Genomic DNA, 7,177 nt, shown 5'->3' with positions numbered 1-7,177 from the left:
TACTACATGGAAAGAATCTAAAAATCAGGACAGGTCCTGGTTTCTAAGGTGAGATAAGGAAAACAAGGTGCAGGAACTGAATTATTACCCAATCTGATTACGTTACTCGCATGATAGTGACCCCATAAAGGGCCTTTTCTCTATTTTTCTGCTTTTGCCAGAGCTTTACACAGACTCAGTGACTGAAGCGAGGACATTTTGTTCTGTGGTTGCTGTGGAATCAGATTCTCGTGACTCTGCGTTTAGGAGGGAGACATACAGGGAGGGTACATGGGGGCCATACAGGCAACTGGCACAGTCCCACTGTCTTCTACAGTGTGGCTACTGTTCTGAAGACACACATGCACCTTCGACAGGGCTAGTTACCACGGTGATGCTTGGTAGGCTCCATAAAAAGTGATGAGAGGAGAAACGGTGCCCTTAAAAAAACACAGGAGTGCACATGCACTGTTTAGGCCTCAGTGAAGGAGAAAGCACCTTCAGGACATTTCTTTGAAGTTGGTACAAATGTTCACTTGGTCTCAAGGATAGCTGATTTGAATTGGAGTAAAAATGTAATAAGTAAAAGTTTAAAGTTGCTGTGTCCACACAAAAGTTTTTTTATTTTATGAATGTCTCACTAATGTTCAATTAGACTAACGGATCAACTGATTACAAAATGATTTTGAATTTGAACGTGCCTTTTGGAAATTCTTTCACATGTCGACCAGTTGTCCCTTTGACTGATTAGATGTCAGTGGTCAAAGGTCACAGTGACCTCCTGATTCTTGGTGGCGATAAAAGAAAAAGTATGTTGACAAACAACTGCAGTTTGTTGTGATTCGTTAAACACTTTTTTTTTATTAACTACTTATTTTCATATTTTTACTGCTTTTAAGCTGAAATTAGCTTTTTTTTTTTAAATATTAGCTGGGCATATTACTCTTTGTTAGCTATACATAGGTTATTATATCTGTCTGTAATCCATCAACTGACATCACTTCAGGGCCTCGACCAGACTTATCCTGTTCTTCATCCCCACTCATCTCTTCCTTATTGAATTTAAACCCCGTGTTGCCTGGTCAGCTGTGCTCATAACCCTGGGCCGCTGTGTTGTGTGAGTCAGATCGAATCAGATGCAGTAAAAGGAAACGTTTCCTTTAGAATAACAGAACCCAGTAGCAGACTGACTGGGAAATGGTTAGAAATGCTAAGGGCTAATGATGAGTACCACTTAATTGTGTTGCCCCTTCATATTTTTGCGTTACCATAGATCCTAGCCTTGATGAAATGTTATTGTTGAAACAGCCTCCTTGTGTCATTAGTATTCTGTATCTTACAGGCATAGTATTTAGTCATGAAGTATGTGGTTCTCGTTCTGGGAGCTACATAATTTATTCTATTTCTTATTTGTCGTTTTTGCACTACTTTATGTCAAGATGCTGAAATCATGTCCCTTTTCTAAACCCTTTTATTGTGCTCTGCCACATTGTGCTACCGGCCTGACAGCGGCTGTTAAGCAGAGCAGTTGAACAATGCCCTTCCAAATATCAGGCCGGCGCAAAAAAATACACGCAGCAAAACATGCTCTGACATTTCCTCGGCTTCCCTGTAACAGTCTGACATTTACTCCCCCGACTGCCGCCCGCCATTCTCTGCCCGCCAATCTCGTTAAATGTAACAGCTGGATAACGGAGCTGCCCGACCCGAAGTGATCAGATATATTTCCCCGCCGAGGTTTTTGATAAAAGCGCGGCGGCTCGGGCCAAGGTGTGCAGGTTGGACTCACGGACGCCCAGTGTGCTGCAGGGGGACGGAGGCAGTTGCTATGGCGATAGAAGTGGGCAAGCGAGCACTTCTGTTGTTCTGGTATTTGGATGTCCTTCAGATGTGTTGGTCTGATGTCCTTCAGATGCGTTGGTCCAAAGAGCATAATGGGCCTGAACAAGTGTGCACCACACCCGTTCTCTATCCAGCTCGTCCCAGTCCTCCTGGGCTCTGTCATAGATGGGTTCTATCATCTACCGCATGAATGAACTGGTCCACGACTTCCAAATGAAATCAATTATATTTATCAATTAAGGGATACTTTGTCTTCTGAAGTAAGCTTGTGTTTGGCAGGATTAAAATAAAGGGATCAACCATGAATCATTTGCTCACTTCACAGGAAAAAATCCTAATGGTTTTATCCAATTATAAACCATTTCAGGCAGGAATCTGTGAAAGTCAATTAGTGTGAACCGTAAGGTTTCTGTTATCTATGCCTTTGTAACTGTATTGATGTGAATACCAGACGCCTGTCACATGCTCAGGGGATGTACAGTAGCTCCAGTGGGGGAGGGGCTCGCAAACATCTTGCCCTTGTGATCAGCTTGTGACCAGAGGCCGATGTTGAATATATGACTCTTATTATGATCTGAAAGTTTTCACTTGTAAGCAACAGAGGGTCAAACATTGGTGATGACATTCATCTAGAACTATGAACAGTGACATATTTGTCTTTCCTCAAGTTCCCTGACTTTGTTGCTTTACAGGGAACTTTCTACAACCAGTCCATCCCCGTCCCTTTCCGTGGTCGCCCTCGCACTCTCAGACACACACATTTCCCTGTGTGAATAGGCTTAGTGAATGATCACCAGTGTTGGGGAGTGGCTTGCTCTCATCCACATTATCTCACGCTCAAGTTTGTTCAACCATTGTTGACAGGATTTCCTCTTGTCTGTCTCCATTTTCCCCTTACTGCCGGCACCTCTCTATTCAGTCGTCTTTTATCTGAGTCGTTCACTTTAAATACAAAAGCTGCCGTAAAGTTGCCACCTTGGACTTCCACTTCCTCCTTCTGTCTGAGCTCAACGTACATTGTGTCACATTTAGAACTTTAGGTCATTTCTTTGAAAAGCCTCATCTTGAAAAAGTCACAATGTGTTAAACAGGTACTGAAAAAAGTTACACAAACTTGTTAAAAAAGGGAAATTACGGGTTGTCATAGCTTTTTTGTTTGTGTTTATTCACATGCTCCTTGGAAGTTCCATTTTTTCCCCATTGAGTAGTTTTGGTGTGTGTCATGGACTAGGAAGTCAAAGTGTGGAAAAAAACATAACTGTCTAAACAAAAGTTGTTGCTATTTTGTGTAGAGCTTTTACGGCAATTCTCCAACATTTGCATGTGGGCAAGTTGATATTAGAAGTTACGATTGAGAGCTAATTGTAAAACCATTTAAAAAGTGATAACGTCAGCATCTCTTGTCACCAACTTTTTTGTAGACTTTCCTAGTTGATCTGATGTGAGCTGGCATTTACCAAAATTTTACCCGTTGTGCAAATAGAATCAGGAAATGACAGCTTTTGAACGATTGAAACAACTGGTACCAGAGTCCAGTGCAAACCTTAATACACCTAAAGTAGTTAGACAATAGACAGAGATAAAAAAAAGTGTGGCATCTGCAAACATTTCACCTGTGCGATCAGAGGCTTATCAAGAGCGTCCTGACTGAAAGTAGGACCCAGATGGGGGATGACACACGTCATTCCAGTTGGCTCTACAGTCGTCTGTGACACTCACTGTCCCGGCACCCAAACACCCAAACACAAGCGAGACCCTTGCTTTGTTGTTGTTGCACAAAGCCCGGCCTTTTGAAGCAGTCCAGTCATGCTCCCATGACGCTGGCATAGCTCATTCAGTCCGAGACACTGCTGCGCTGAGGCCGAGCTCGTCCGTCGACCAAAGATACACAATAAGGGCACGCTCCCAACAACCTCCCTCACCTCCAGCACGGGCTGCAACATAGACAGACCTTCGATCGCCCCCTCGGTAGCTTCATTGAAGAGGAGGTAGCAAAAGGCCAACAAGCAACTGTCCTGTCCTGTGATAAATGTCCTTCTTTAGCTGGCTCAGATCAAAATGTGTTGAAACTTCATGATATTTTCTCACCAGCTGATATTTTACAGAAATATTCTGGACCACAAACTGCACAAAGTGTCATCATGTGATCACATCAGGGCAAATTTGGATGGATTTCATCTGACTTGCTCTGTACGTACATGGTCATCTCCTGCTCACATTCCAGTCGGTGCGCTGGATGGGGAGAAAAAGGCACGTTGCCTCGGAGGAATGCTGAGGAGGTGCCACTACTCGGCTGTTTCCACAACGATCCCCGGCCACAAGGACGTCTGACGAGAGCGCACGTGCGTGTCCTTGCCGAGCAGCCATCACGGAAAGTTTGGTTCGTTGGCTGGATGTGTGCTGGCCGCTGACTCAGCAGTCGGTCAGATGTTTAATTTAGGCTCATGCCTCAGACACAGATGATTCATTTTGTGTGCTGCCGTGACGTCACACATTAAAGATGGTAAAGATAATAACCCTGGAGCCATCCGTGGTCAGGCTGCTATGCTCATAGATGCGCTTTGTCCCACTTCTTCCAAAGCCACTTCAGACGGTAAATAAAGAGATATGATCCATTTAGGTCAAATTCGTGTTCACACAAGCTTAAAAATGGACGATGGGCTGAATGAGTTTATTTTATTTGTTTAGACTGGCGGTGATGGAGAGAGTTGTGCATTCCGTCGCTCTGAAGTGTTGACCGACTTGATCGTTTCTTAGCCTACAATGGGACACGTGTCCTTGTTCGACTGTTTGAAAAGAGATTTATCATTCACTGCCAATGTCCCACACGGACTCAACTGTTTAACAAAAGGAGCCGATCGCCTTTGCTGCTTGTGACAATGTTGTTTCTCCAGAGGGAGAAATGAGGACAGACATTGTTCTGAGAGGGAAACAAACTCAGGCTGGATAATAATTAATCTCCTGTGTGTCTGTCTCTTATGCTCAGTTGCTCATTATCTGCTGGGGTTTCAATGTTTTACCTTTACCGAAGACTATAAATACATTTTTATTTTGTCATAACTTATGGAAAACACAGTCATTTCAAATCACACTCTTCAAGGGCAACTATTTATCTTGCACATTTCGTACCCAGAGCGAAAGTTCAGTGTGGTTTGCACACACATAAAAAAAGAAGTGAACTAAACCCTGGTTTTCCTGCGTGGTGTAAACACGCTTGTTTACTTGCAAGGGTGACTGTGGCAACAGGTGATACAGGAAGTCACTTGTACGTGTGTGTGTGTGGGGGGGGGGGGGGGGTGTGAATCCTTTTCATCATGATCTTGTCTTTTGAAATAACTCTAAAGTTGAATCCAGCGTATACCTACAGACCATCAGTCTGTCAGTTTTAAGTAAGTAAGTAAGTAAAATGTGACTTAGCTCTCTGATCTGGTGTTGTGGCCTAGATGGTAGAGTGTGGTTCTTCAACAAGAAGGTTGCCAGTTCAAATCCCACTCTTCCCCATCTGCATGCCGAAGTGTCCTTGGCAAGATACTGAACCCCTAAATGGCCCCTCATAAATGTTGAGTGTAATAATGTAAGTCGCCACATGACATGACATCTGCCCAAACCAGAAGTCGAGAGGGAAGTCCAGGGGATGGTCCCATTGGGACATCTCCACTGTTCTCATTGTCTTAAGCATTGTTTGAGTTCCACATTGATTGCCTTGTCTATTCAAAAATCAGAAGTAGCTGTGTGTTAGGACTCATTTAAGGCTCTAATGTCAGCTTTTGTGCTCAGGTGTATTGAGCCATTTTTACAATTGCTCTATTGGGGATGGCAGCGTCCATCTGTTGGTTAGTTCACTACCTAATTCCGAACGGCATGAAGTTCCATGAAATCTGTTGCAGACATAGTGCTGCCTTTGGATATCCCCTGCTTTTCTCTCTTGTGTCATTACAAGATGGACATTTGGGGCTTTGTGTGAAATCTCGACACATACTTCTGGATTGATCACCATGTTATGTGGTACATTCGTGATCCCCGTTGGATGATCTGAAATAACCCGAACCCTATCACCTCAAACCCCTTCAAGTCAGAAACCCCCTTATTTAAAAGCTTAACTGTGGGCTGCACTTCAAATAGAGGAACATAAATCAAAGAATAGACAAAGGTCGATGTGCACCAGCCACTGCTTCACCATTGGCTCATCATTTCAACTGAAAAAAAATTCCAGCACTTCAATATATCTTTCTAATAATTCCAGGTGTCTGTCTGTCTGAGTGTGACTCATATATCTCTAGAAGAGTTCCTCACGGCTGATGGAACTGGTCAACCTAAGTGATGGTATTGATTATGACAACATACTTTTAATCTTTTACCTTTTTCTTATATTATCACTCTTTTCTCTGCCTCATTCTGAGCCGCCTGCTGCTGTAACAACTGAATAGCCACCGTGTCTGGATCAATAAAGTTTTCTTATCTTATCTTATCTTTAACAGCGCGTTTACGACAATGGGCTTCAACTGATTCTCCAGTTCAGGGGGGTTTCCCAAGCTTTGGATAAACTGGTGAGCAGCTCTTTGAGCAGCAGCCGTGGAGAAGAGTCCGTTGGTCTTTTTTTTTTTATCGTGGTCCATTTACCTCAGGTAATTAAAGAATATCTAAAAACAATGCAACCAGCAGCCAATTCCTAACAGACGTGTTTAGACAAGGTGCTGCACTAATGAAATAGTCCCATTATCTTCAGCTGTGCTCTGGTAAGCAGTTAAAATTAGCTACGTAATGCTAAACAAATATAATGCTAAATAAAGATTGTTAACGGGTCAAACAAAAAAAAATCCTGAATAAATATTATATTAAACGTTAGCATTTATCATTATGAGTAGAACTATGTAGTTGATGCATTTAGCCACTACACATTTACAGTCTCCTTGTCTTGTAACTTCCTGTCTTTCACTGCCGCAGAGTGAAAGACGTTTCCAGTTGAGAGACATAACTTATAATTTTTGCAGTTTAATAAAATTGCACACAGCCACAGGTTTAAATTGCTATGAATATCGTTTACTATTAATAGAGAATCTCCACATGAACAGAATGTTTTTCCTCCCTCTCTCCCTGTGGCTCCAGCCTGAATCCAACAGGTCCCAGCTCATCCTGATATAATGGAGTGACTTGTTTGAAACAGTTTTAAACACCGTGAGCCTTTGATGGTCACAATAACGGCCTGAGAGTGAAGGGCGGGCCAGGTCACGTCAGTTTATTTGAGTGCTGCTCCCATGACTACAGAGTTACTGGCCACGTTGAGCCATGACGCATTCTCTATGGTCGTTTGGTGAGGAAGTCACACAGTTACAGACCAGTAGTCATGCTTTCTGTT

This window comes from Platichthys flesus, chromosome 6, assembly GCF_949316205.1.
Source record: "Platichthys flesus chromosome 6, fPlaFle2.1, whole genome shotgun sequence".
Classification (NCBI taxonomy): Eukaryota; Metazoa; Chordata; class Actinopteri; order Pleuronectiformes; family Pleuronectidae; genus Platichthys; species Platichthys flesus.
Note: the sequence above shows the minus strand (reverse complement) of the source record.